The sequence below is a fragment of the Triturus cristatus genome, chromosome 10 (genome assembly GCF_964204655.1).
Source record: "Triturus cristatus chromosome 10, aTriCri1.1, whole genome shotgun sequence".
Taxonomy (NCBI): Eukaryota; Metazoa; Chordata; class Amphibia; order Caudata; family Salamandridae; genus Triturus; species Triturus cristatus.
In genome coordinates this window covers 314,952,704-314,966,189 of record NC_140593.1, presented here as the reverse complement: position 1 = coordinate 314,966,189, position 13,486 = coordinate 314,952,704, and the positions used below count along the sequence as shown (strand labels likewise).

Genomic DNA, 13,486 nt, shown 5'->3' with positions numbered 1-13,486 from the left:
GCAGGAATGGAATATCGTATGATCGTATCACTTTAACATCTGTCTCTGCTGCTGGCTCACTCCCATTATACGCAGCTGCCGGGGAACTAAAACCCGGCTGGAGAAAAGGAAGGGGGCAGGGATGTCTCTGACATCCTGTAAAAAGAAGAGGGAGGCGGCCAGGGGGTTTGCTTTCCAAGGGCTCTAACAACAACTCCAGAAATGAAATAGCAACACTTTTATCAGTGCACACATACACTTTATAAAATACTTAGAAGTAAGCTAAATACAAAAAAGTAAATAGTTAAGGGTGATTCGGTTCACAGTACATATGTTGTATTATTGTGCCGTGCATTCTCTATCAATGGACTTGTTTTTTTTTTCTCATTCAGCACTTTAACGCAGTAAATGTTGGCATCTTGTGTCTATACCTTGCCCAGTGGACTGAAAGCTGCCCGATATTCTGAAAAACACAAATTCTTCTTTATGTAGGGAAGTCTCTCCCCATACCCCTCCCACTACTCTCTTTCTCTCTCATACTCTCTCAAACCCCTCTCACTCTCTCACGTAATAATCAAACATTTCCCAACATAAACTAAAGCCTTAAATAGAAAATGCCACTTTAAAAAATATATTTACATAGAGGTTGTGCTTTTTAGTTGCGAATGTGCACTTAGTATTGTGTTTTTTTTTAATCACATACATACACTGAAAAACAGATGGCTAAAATACAATACCATTAGCAAAGCCAAAGGCTCTAACTTAAACAGATGCGAGACCTATTGCATTTCCATTCTTGTTTGAAGCAGTATGACCAGCAGACGTTTCAACTTCGCTCTGCAACTCGGGCGTTATTATGTCTTAAACGGCATCGGCTGATGGTTGCTGGACTAGCAAGGTACAGTTGTGAAATGTGTTAAGAGTAAAAGATGCGGGATAAGCACAAACAATGCACCTTTAAGACCCTTCTGAGGGGCGGATTCTGCAATGACAGCAGCAGGTGATCTTGTACTTTTTCGTCTATGCAATCCATAGTTGAATACATCAGGTTATTACACAATGTTGTTTCCTGGTGTGATAACACATTGGAAATATACACAGTTTAAGCTACACAGAAACAAACCGAAGTGCCTTTTTTGTTTCTTCTGTAAACGTTCAGTCTTTGGGACCAGGGTTCTTGTCTTGGTTGCTGGTTTCAAATCCTGTGTTTTGGGGTAATTTACTTTATGGCTTCTTGACAAAACAAGCATTGGCAAAGCCAATAGGGCTCGCCTTTGGGACCTTATAAGTGTTTAGCCACGCAGTATATTGCCCATTACATTGCATTAGCCGTTAAAGACATCAAAGTTTGTGGTAACGTACTGGTGGGAGATATAAATAGAATGCTGTTGAAAAAAGCTACTGATTAAATGAATATGCAAGCACTGAAAATAATTTTGCGCAGTTCTACTCAAATGGAAGTTAATAACGACCAGATCAGTTCTCCTATTGCAGCACAGAGTATTTTAAGATTGCTAAGTTTATGCTCCTGACAGGTGCCACGTTTTTCATTGTTATGTGTAATCACATTAACCACACCAACGGCTTTGTGAATGCAGATCAACAACTGAATAGCATCCTGAAGGCATGAAATAATGTAGGAACATTCCAGCAAAGACATTAAGAGACCGCTAGTTTTAAAAAAAATTCTTTACAAGCATTTGAATTGGCTCTTATTTCAAGTTACAGTTGAAAGAACTCTGGCATAGAATAAACATCAGACAGTTGCCGTAACACATCATGCTCTATAGCCCACAACTCAGGCCTGACAACCAGCACCTTCACAAGCAGAATGCTTCAATAATAGTTACATGCAGGGCCGGCTCTAGGACGGTGTGACCGGTGCTACCACACTGGGCACTGACTTTGGGTGGGGGCGCCGTATATTATGGTTTTAAAAGCACCTGCTGTTGTGTTCTTTGCCTCCAGCAATTTTCAGGCAACAATAAAAGTGTCAAGATAACTCCATTGATTAATGTTCTTCCTGGAGAGAGGAAGCAGGATTGTAGCTAGTCTAGTCTAGTCTAGTGGAAGAGTTTTGACTCATCCTAAAATAGCACAGAGGTTAATAAGCCTGCTGCAAAGGCATACCAAGCATATCACAAAGTGCATATAATGTACAGTGTCAGTAGGTTACTGTTTTTGTCAGAGAGATCCTATTATTACCTGCAGTTTATAAGTTAAAATCCTAATGTAGAATAGAGAGCAACTAACTGTCATCAAAGAGCTGCATGAAAACTGCAAGGTATAGTTTAGAGTGTTATGATTTTTTACCCAGTCTTTCATTATCCCAATGCTGCAAAATGGGTTAATTTGGGTGGAAATCAATTCTTCCTATTAAAGAGGACCCCCATCCATGGTTTATGTAAGGTTTTAAATTCTAAGTTTGTGCTTCTCCAGACCGAGCACTCTTAAACTATGATGCCTACCAGTATGGATGAAATGTGACTGCTATACCTTGTAGTCCACTGTCTTATGTAACATTTCCTAAACACTAATTTACACATGTATGATTGATTTTCTATATAATATGTGCTTGATGTAAAGTGCTCTGACACCCTCCACTGGTATGAGTGGTGCTTTAAAACTAATTAAAGGCTTCTGGGAGAGAAGTGAGTGGCACTGTTAAAGGGTGGTAGTGAGGGAATCCATGGCGGAGGTGGTCATTAGGGGGGATCGCCAACAAAAATTGTCGTACCTGGCGCCACCAGTGCTAAAGATGGCCCTGGTCACATGAATCCATAGCATCGCACTTGCCAGAGCATAATAAAAAGAGGACCAACTTTCATGTAAATGTTTCTATGTAACTTGAATCCAAGAGACAACAAAACAAACTTAGAATCTAAAATCACAAACTGTTCACTGAAGAGCCATGGAGGTCAGAAAAGTCTTGAATAAAAGGTAAATAACATGATAATCAAAAATCTCTGGTACAAGATGTTACACACTTCAGGAACACCAGACAAGGGTTGCAAGTGGGGACAGCCCCTCTGAGAAGTCCTGAGTTTCAGAAAGCGATGAAAAACAACAAGAAATCATCAGTGATACCTAATGAAAAAAATAAATTTTTACTAGTTGCCAAGTACTAAGTTCAAATCTCAACGAAGCATTAAAAACAGCCATTTCATAGTTGATTAGGCAACATGTATACTATAACTTCCCTGAGTCAATACAAGAAAGGGCTGTTTGTGGGGACCTCAGATAAGCTGGAGAGGTTAGTTAAAAGTACTGAATGCATCCAGGATAAACACACAGCTTGGAATTAAAATGGCTGACCTAGTGACACATTTATAATAATAACCACCAGAGAGGAGGATGAGATAAGAAGAGTAGAAGGAGGGGAGGGAGAGCAGAGGGAAAGGAGAAAAGAAAGAAAGAATGAGGAGGATAAGAGGAGGAGTTGAAGAGAAGTGAGGGTGGAGGTGCCGGTATTTTATTGTTGTGTCACTTGTACGGTGCCTCTGGTACCCTAGAGTCCGCTCCGTTCCAGTGTGCTGTGAGATTCTCACAATGAGGGGGGCTCTGAAGTGACTAGTGACCGTTTCCCCAGTGATTAGTACATGCTTCTCTGAAAATAGGGACGGAGGAGGAGAGAGGGGGTGAGGAGGAGACAGGAAAAGAGTGAAGGCAAGAACGTGTGCAGATCACCAACACATTTCAGAACTGGAAGGTTCCTACGAAAATGTGGCACACACCGCAAACTTACACTTTAGCTTCGCTTCGCGTGCTCGTAAATCACGGGTTTCACAACCTAAGAACCAGAAGGGAAAATACTGCCAGTCTTCAGCCCTGGACCTGCATGTTTATCCAGGTGCCGTTCGTGCAAGTCCTGAAGCGGGCTAGCTGGTGGGACCCGAGAGGCACACAACGTGAAGGGGAAAGTACAGCACAGACACCAGCACCAGTGTCCCACAACAGCTGAGATACGCTCACACACATAAACCTAGACAAACCAGCCCCTCGAAGCCCTGCTTCCTTTATCGGTGGCAGCAGAAGGTCCCGAGGGTGGGAGTCTAGGTGGGCGGCATAACGGAGCAGCACCCGGGCTCGGGAAATAGACTTCTGCTGCCCGCAGGCACAGCGTCCCACTGTGACGCAACCGGCTCCCTCCTTCTCTGCTGCTTAGCCTGACTCTGTGGAGTCATAGCACTTTTTTTTTCCCATCTTATTTTTTACTCATCCTCGTCCAGGAAGCTTTTCTGTGCTTGTACGGCATGCACAAAATGACAGGCCGAGGAAGGGACAGCACAAGGGCTGGCTTGAGCAATCAGGTGCCTTGCTGTCTTCAATTCATCAGATCTATTTGGAAAAAGTATTCAGAAAAATAAGAGACCTCTAGCATTGTAAACAGCCGCCATTGTCCCGGCTGCACTTCGAAACTGAAAGCGGGCGTGGCCCGCAGAAAGTAAGCAAAGCACGTCGTCGTGCCTAACCTAGGAGAAGCTCAATTAAGAAAAAAAGTACAAATACCGTGTAACAACCAAGTAAAGAGGCCAGTAGCCAGGGGAGGTTACAAATGACGACATGGCCGTACTAAGGAGGGACTAACAAGCCTATTTAGGAATCAGAAGACCGCATTTAGGAAGGACAAAGACACAAGCCAATGACAAATGTGGGCGGGGCTTCTCCTCCGTACAGTACCTACAACAGATCACCAGAGCAGCGCTTCCGAGCTGGCTGAGGCTCGACCTAAAAAATACAGCTAGTAAAGGAGATAACAATATTTACCTCCATACTAATATTTTGTCTCATCTGTTCCAGATGGCTCATCTCAAACGAAAGCAGGCAGATTCTCTACTTTCTTAGGCCATATGTGACAGCATCCTGGCGCATCAGACAAAGACGCTGCGAAATTCATTAAAACTACTATAGGTTCTGTACAGGCTAAATTCTTTCTATAGTGCTATTAAAACACGTGCCACATTTTTAATGTCCTCTAAAGTTCAAAAGGACTACAGATTTAAAATGCCTATATTAGAAAACTTTATTTTTTTTAAAAAAAGGCGGCGTCAATCTTTAGGGGTCACAAAAGAAGTGTGCCCCGGAATAGTTTTTGAAAGTAATTTACATGATAACTTGCTGATATGCAGTTTTAGTATATTTTGCAATATTTGTTTGTAAAAAATAAACACCAAAAACATATGGCCATGTTACTTTGTTGCTTGTGACCCTGTATTTGTTTCCCCTGGGTTCAGTTCTGGACACAGTGGCTGCGTTAACTTCCAAGGTTATATTCAGGGTTACTCTATTGCTTTAAGCATAATACAAACGCAAGTATTGCTTGGAAATTGGCAGTTATGTGGGAAAAAACACAGGCACTAATTGGGGCACTTCCTTCAATTCCTCATGTTTGCTTGACTTGATCAGCCCAGCACCCGCTTTACAAATGTCATGCTTTAACTGTCATCATTTCGGCCTTGCAGCTAAAACCTTTATTTTTTAATATAATGAAGAAAAAATCTTTAAACCCCTCTTTTCACTATGTCTTAATTGCAACGGACTGCTGGATTGAAATGCAATTGCTAGAATACATTCCCTTTAGCTCTTTAAAGCGTTGTGGTTAACATTTTTGTATATTGTTAAAAGAAGTATGTGCAAATAAATTGCAAAAAAACCCTACTTTTCAACAATTAGAAAATTAGGTACAAACTTCAAATACACATACACTAATCATATGGTGTTATTTAAAAAAAACATCACTGTGCTTTTCACGCACATCAGTACATTTGGTGTATAAGCAGACAAGTTCTATCTTTTACATACAAATGAAATTCAGTCACTGCAAACACACTTGCATTCAAACATATCGATTGATGTTAAGCAACCTGCTGCATTGTAAAGGACACTTTAATGTAAAAATACCACAACACTTTTAAACACAAGATTACTGATGTGCTTTACCATTTTCCAAAACAAAAAAGGTACAGCTGCAGACATTACATCTGGTGAAACAGAATATACTTGTCGCCATATACATTTACATATGTGAACTTTTGACTTAAGTTACAAAAAGGACTTCTAGCACCCTGCTGCAATAGTTTTCACCCCTTCCATATTCACACCATATCTGTCTCCATCCTGTCACCGCATTTAAATAATGTCTTTACTAATTTGTTTATTTGTAATTAAAAAAAAAGTTTTCAAATACAACTAATGAGTCTATTTCATTTGTGTCATGTTAAAAATCACTCAAAACCACATAATTGTTAGACATATAATTCCACTCCATACCATGCTACAAACATATTTCCACTACACAAATCCACCTCACATCACATAATTCCAAGCCACACAATTACACAACTAACAATTTCAATCCAGCCCACATAATACCACTCAATTCACACTCCATTACACAAGAGTAAAAGGCATTGTCATTTATAATGCCAATAGCTGTAACTCAAACAAATGTGAGATCTATTGCATTTCTAATGCGTGTTAATTTCTTTTAGTCACTCTTGTGTGTTTAAACTGTGTTCTCAGGTAGCAGTAATTCAAGTCCAATAGTACCTTTTCTTTTTCCAAATGGCAATCATATTTTCCTGTATTGTGCATTAAAGCTAAAAAGGGTTTCTATGGCTGTTCTATGTTCACTTACCTACTAGGAAGCACTCATCCTGTTGTATTAAAATGATATGCGGTGTTTAATTTTCATTTCAATCTACATTTCTTAATACAATGATGTGGCTACCATCATTGTGCAGGAGCACATGTTCTATTGTTTTAGTCTCTTAATTTTGTGGAATTTGCTGGCAATAAAAAAAAGAAATCGTGCCAGTTTGCCAAGTCAGGACACATTGGTTTTTTGCCAGTGATTGTTTAACTTTGCTGTGGAGCGAGACCCGAAAAACCAGTTTGATTCATGTATGCATTGCTAAAATGTATTCATTCATGTGGAATTTTGTAAAGTGCTAACAGCTATTCTGTGATGGTCATAGTGATCCTTTGGGGTAAGGGATATATATATGAGGATTTTGGTTCTATGTAGCATAGTATAGGGTATGAGAACAAGTCGATCGTCAGTTGTTGGCAGCAATGGACAGTACTTTAGGCGAACCAGTAAGATGACAATGTTTTGAATGACCAAGGGCCTTGTTATGACTACGGCGGTCCATAGGACCGTCGCGGTGGTAGTCCATGGACCGCCAGACTGGCAGTCCACCCATCCTATTACGACTTGGGCCATTGGCCCCCACAGGACCACAGCAACCACCAGGGATCCATGTTCCTGTGGTGGTTGTGCAACGGTCCGAGGCTGCAATATGCTGGCGGGGCTGCAGTGGCACCGCCAAGCCTATTACGAGTTTCGGTGAGCCTGCCGTGAAAAGCGGGGCGCTGAGGAAGCTAAAGGGGCCTCAGGGCCTAGGGGTGCATGGAAGGGGCACATGTTGTGCCCCTTGTCAGTATGTACTCCTGTTCTTGCACGGCATGGACCGCACAGTCCATGCCGTGCAGAAACGTGCTCTGGTGCTCTCATTGCAGTGTCTTTCTAAGGCTTTGAAAGGCACCGCAGTGGGACCGCCAGACCACGAATGAACTTGCAATCTGGCGGGTGGTGTTCGGATGAGTTTGATGGTGTGGCAGTGGGGCGCTGGCATTGCAGCCCGCTGCCACACAGCCAAACTTGTAATAAGACCCTAAATGTCCCAAGAGTCTAGTGAACAGGAGAAGCCAGCCTTGGGCTCCAGACCAGGCAGTATTTACAAGTTATCAGGAGACAGTTGAAATTAATACAGTGAGGGTAACCTGATACCAGTGAAAACAAGTATTGACAAAGCCAGTCCGCCTGTTACTGGCTACCAAATGTTGGCTTTGCCTACGTTTGTGAATGCATTTAGTAAAAATGTTTCTTTAAGTGCACATTGTGCAAGAGCAAAATGCCATCACTAATTGAGAGGGAAGCCTGTGGCTGGAGTGGTCTGACCCTGTGGCCCAGGCTGCATGCTGTGGTGGACTGAACAAAAATGTGAATTGCACCCTGACAGACCAGTGTATGAAGTAAGCAGGTTGAAAGATCCTAGAAGTAAGTATAGTATATAGACAATTTTATTTAAATCAAAAAGTCATGGCTAAAACCAGGCCTTAAAAAGCGTGGCTTTAAAGATCTTGGCTTTACAATTGCAGACACCAAATTTGTAGAACTGACCTGGCTGCTTTTTATGGCCTTTAGCAGACAGAGGAAGACACTACAATATAAGTAGGTAGCCTACTCTAAGGCATTATTTTGTTTGTTGCATCTGTGCACTAATGGATGTGTGGACCTGAATATTTTTTCTGTACAATTCAGATTGTCATTTATCATAGAACTCTGCTCTGAACCCTGACAACCTGAACGCAAGGCCTACACCTTTTAAGGGCAGGTATACTGTATTAATATGAACTGGATTTCAGGAAAAGTAGCTACAAGTAATGTCACATTTGAATACTATGTCCAGTATTTGTAAAGCGCAAACAATTACCCGAAGGTGTCAAGGCGCTGGGGGCCATTGGGAAGATTAGGCGAGCTATTGCCCAGAGTCACATGGTGCTGGACTGATCTGCAGCCAGCACTGGGGATCGAACCGTGAACCTCGGGTTCCGCAGTCAGCTGCCTTGGCCGCTGCGCCAAACCTCTTGCACTGAGTAATGACGTATCATAACTGCTGGGTGACAGATTTTAGTTAGCTATTTTAATTTAGTATTCAAGATGTATGGAAATTGTGCATACCAGTGAATTAATATAATATTCACACTTGTGAATTGAGGACTTTAAACTTCTGTACATCAAACTCTAGCTTCGCATCTGCATTAGCAGAAATTTAAGAGAACATAAACCACAATCAGGAGGGGTAGAAATATGCTGATCCATTCTTGTCCCAACATTTGCTAGTGAATATGGCTGTCACTTTTTCAGAAATGAGTCCACACTAAAATGTTGCCCAGCGGCGGTTTTTGTCCATGGGCATCAGGGCTCCGCCCCCGTTATTTCAACCCCAGGAAAGCCGATTTCCTAATAGAAAGGAAAGTCTTTCAATTCGCTTCTTTAAAAAAAAAAACATGCATCTCTTGCTTTGGCCTGGGGCTGTGCATACGGACACTCATCCTGCTAGTTTGTTGCTGTGATGATGAGTCGTCATGACACACTGCAACAGACACACGCCCAAAGTCTATAGTGTTTGCCAGGCTGATGATCTCTCAGCCCTGAGACCTGTGAGGTCATCAGTTCGGCAAAGACCTAGCATTAAAGACCAGTCTCCACCCCCTGATAATGTGGAAGTTAAATTAGCCACGGGCCTTCTAAAATGAAGCCCTGGTGCGCTGGGGCTTCACATCAATTCAGGGAGTGAACAGCATGGTCACGCCACCCTTTCCCAACCCGTCACAGGTGAGCAGGGACCTGTGACGAGTTGGGGAAGGGTGTGTTTATAAATCGAGTCTACACAGTTTCTCCTCATATGCCTTTGAAGACACATTGCGCAGACTCAAGATGCCTGTTTGCCGCCACACTGTAGGACTGTGGACATAATTTGAGCTCCAGTGTGTGTGGCTTCACCGGCAGCCAGGAGCAGACAAGGTGGGGCCCACTCAAGGTGAATGTGTCTGTGTCGGCGTACCTTTTAAGTCCCAACGTTCCCTACAACTCCCAACCCTGTGAGTGCAGTGGACCGTACGTTGGTAAGTTAATAAAACAATTTAACAGCTGGGCCTGGTTGGCTGGCTGCCAATATGTTGTTGAAGACATTTATCAAGCTTAATTATATATTTTGTGACCTGGAAGGGTGACGGCTAAATTTGCACTGCTGGGATAATAACCAGCTCTTAAGTTGCATATGACCCAGCAGTTTTCCATCAAATCAGTATCACTCCTTTAAACTCAACTCATTGAGTGCACATTTGCCCTGTCTCTGTAGTCCATCTCTTCTCTTAGATCCGGCGCCGTGCTTCAGCAGGCTCAATCTTGCAGTGGCCCGGCTGCCTTAGAGTCTTGTGCCGATTCTCTTCCCAAGTTTTTGTCAGGGCTCACTGGATTGCTTTTGTGCTTATCTTGCTTGCCTCTCTGTTTTTGGGCGGTGATATCAATGCCTTGCTTCCCTTTAATCTCTTCACATTGGCCAGCTGGTCAGGAGTTTCAGAAAATTTAGGGATTCACAATCTCAGCAATACTTGTCCTCAATCAGGGGAGACCACTGAGGGCTCGAGCCCTGCCAGAGTTTCAGGATAACCACATAAAATATATGGAATACTACTACCAAACAAGTTCACTTGATGTAGCATGGAGAAAGAGCACATCAAATCTTCAGCAGTGTGCTTTAGAAAGTAAATGCTCCCTGTGAAAACCTGCAGAACAGCAGCCTTGATCGAGGTATTTCACCCTAAAATCAAGCTAAACCTGGCCAATATCTTGCTGCCAATTATATACTACGAAATTCATCATAGCTATTTCCTACTGACTTTTTGGAAATTAAAATGTAGTTTTTCATGTTGTCATCACTAGGTTGTATACCATAAGTCTATGTTTAAATTGTAAGTGCATTGGTGCAATGTGCCGGGCTGTGTGTCCCGTCTTTGGGGACATGGGCTGGATTGGTGTGTCCAGTCTTGGGGGGGCTCTGTTGGAGTTGTGCACCTAGTTTTGCAGTTCACATGTGGGGTTCAGTATGTAGCTGAAGGCTGCTGGTACTGGATAATGGAAGAAGGTGTCTATTTTCAATAGACAGATTGCTGTGTAATCTTGGAAGAAAGCAAGAATGGAGACTGAGTTTGTGGTGTCCTAGAAGTAGTACAGTAAGATATTAACTTCAGACCGAGCCTCCATGAGGGATGGCAGGGCGCCACACTAGTACGTTCATTTCAGGGGGCTTGTGGCGCAGGACAGTGTTGTTTGCAAGGAGGGTCTGAGGGTAAAGTTAGAGATCAGGTAGGTGCCACGCGGACCTAGACAAAACGCACAAAGGGGTAAGACGGAGGAAGAGAAAGATGTGAAAACCATCACAAAGGGAGAAGGCAGGACCCGGCAGGAGTGAGCTGAAGAGGAATGGAGTATCTGGTAGTGGTTTAGAGGCCTGAGGTGGAATACATGAAACATTTACCGGCAGCAGGTTTCAGAGCAGAGCTTTAGGCACCAGACTCTTTCATTTACACAAATTAAGCAGTGTAACATGTAATTAATGGCACCCAGCTGCGTGTAAGAAGACAGACCCCAGCTCCGCCACAGAGTCATCACCCCTGCCACAGGCATTGCCCCCACTGGGTATACAATGGATCCTGTAGAAGCTAGAATGTAAGCAAACAACCTGATGTGGGGTTGTAGAGTCAAGGAAGGGACTTGCAAAAGGAGTGTCTATGTAGGAGTCTGGGGATTACTGCAGAGGTGAAGACAGGGCCGTGGTCGGCTCTGGGTCAGAGTTTCCAAGACCTTTGGTGCTAGGCGTCCCATCTACCCCTCCAAACCCCCCCCGACCAAGCCCAGTCTTGCCACTCACAAACCTCACCAGCTGCCACTGATGGTGCCTCTTGTCCTTTGTGAGATGTCCTGAGTATGTTCTAGCAGAAGGTGTAGAAATTCCATTAAAGTGGATTGGGTTTTTTATGTTGGCTAGAGATAAAGTCCAGAAAAGAGTCCTTTAATCAATTTGTTACCACCACACACTCTCACTGAAAATGAACTACATCACCCTGTAATAAAAGCAGGAGCCAAGAATTTGAGAAGTTAGGATTCCCTGCCTTGGCATTCCAACTTTCCTTTTAAAACCCTGAAATAAATCCCATCTCACAGTGTTAGAAGAATCCCTCCCTGCCTGCTGGAGGAACATTCGAAGAACTACTCCTAATTCTGTCTGACTCTTTTCTCTCCATGACATGATTATTGGAACTGGGGAGGGGTCATTTTTCTGATTTTGTCTATGTGATAGGTAAATATTCTTTATCCGGTTCAAAAACATAAAAGGTACACATATAATTTCAGCAAGTTATAAGAATATATAACTAGAAGTCATTAATAAATTTAATAAAATAATACATTACAATGTCATGTAACCTGTGTAAAATAATAGTATATTTTAATACCAAAGACACTGATCTTATTAAATTCATTTAGTTCACTAAAGTGCATAGACATTATAATGACTTTACTATAAAAAATAGTCATATAATAACATCCAGCAATCAAATCATAAAAAAAAATAGTTTGACTAAAAAATCATAGCAATTTATTTCCCCACAATCTCACGCGGATTAATAGGGGCTGCAATGTACCCATACACTTTGTGGCGCATCATTTCTGTTTGTAGTAGTTGGAGGTGTAACAGGGCAGATCTGCATTGCCTAACGTTTAAATTCATAAGCAGAGGGACAAGTGTGGCTTTTCTAGGTTTCTTATACAGGCCACACAAAAAAGAAAAAGTATAGCTGTTATTGGACAGAATTCGAAGCACATGGGCAGACTGCGAGATCCTTATCACACATGGATGTAGATGGATAAGCAACCAATAGATGGTACACATTGAGGCGAAATCTCACCAAATAGAAATTCTGTGTAGTGGGAATAATGAGCAGGTGCGGTTCGATGTGTCTGGTCGTTATCAGCATGCTATGCGGCCTCACCGACTGCTGACCACTCTCCCACTCTTCCCTTTCTTTCATCATATGGGCCATTAATTCTTTTTTGACAATTAGTTTTACATCCCTGGATATACCTTGGGGGTTATTAATTTTTTTTTTCATCAGGCTTGTGAAGGCCAGACCAACTCCAATAAATCCCACATCAGTATTTAGGCCAAGGTCCAACATTGATAATAATCAGAAACTTAACAGTTACAGGATAACTGTGTTAGAGCACCCCTAGCATATTATCGAGCTGAAATGTCATACAACTTATGTCCCCAATGAGCAGACTCCTGCTATAATAGCAACTACAAGCTGCTGCAAAACCTAGGAGAATGTTGCTGTCTGTGTACAATGGCAACTCTTAATACACTGCTTAGCTGATGTGATCATTAGCAAAGCCAACTTCTGGAAATGACAAAGAGTGGAACATCCTAAATTCCCAGTTGTGTTTTGGATGTCAGGATTGATTCTCTAAGGTCACTATACGCTAAGCTAAGCAAGAGCTCCTCGTAAAGATGTTTCCCAAAAAATCCTTTATCTTCTCTTTGAATAAAGATGTCCAGTGCTGCTTACAAACCAACAAACTTGAAAGGAGATGGTTAATGGAAAACATGCTGGGGCAGGAGTCCTGGTACTTTACTGGAAAAATGTTAATTGTGCAGTGGGGCCTCTGCCCCCGACTACAACCTTTGTTGTAGCCTTACTCCCTCAGAAGAACCTTAACTTTCTCAATTTGACCTTGAGTCCCCTACCTCCCCAGGCTGACTTAATGAGCAAATTGTCAGTTTGTTCCCCAGAAATAGCATCCAAGGTAACTCTGCTAGAGGAAGCTTTTAAAAAAACTTGTTGAATACTCCACATATCCTCCCTCAAGTCTTCAGGG

General features: G+C 42.4%; 1 protein-coding gene across 2 annotated transcripts in view; it reads left to right on the top strand.

The window, feature by feature from the left end:
• The window catches only part of STEAP1 (STEAP family member 1), a 95,086-nt gene that overhangs the window by 16,178 nt on the left and 65,422 nt on the right, over positions 1-13,486 (top strand). The gene's annotated exons all lie outside the window — the stretch shown is intronic.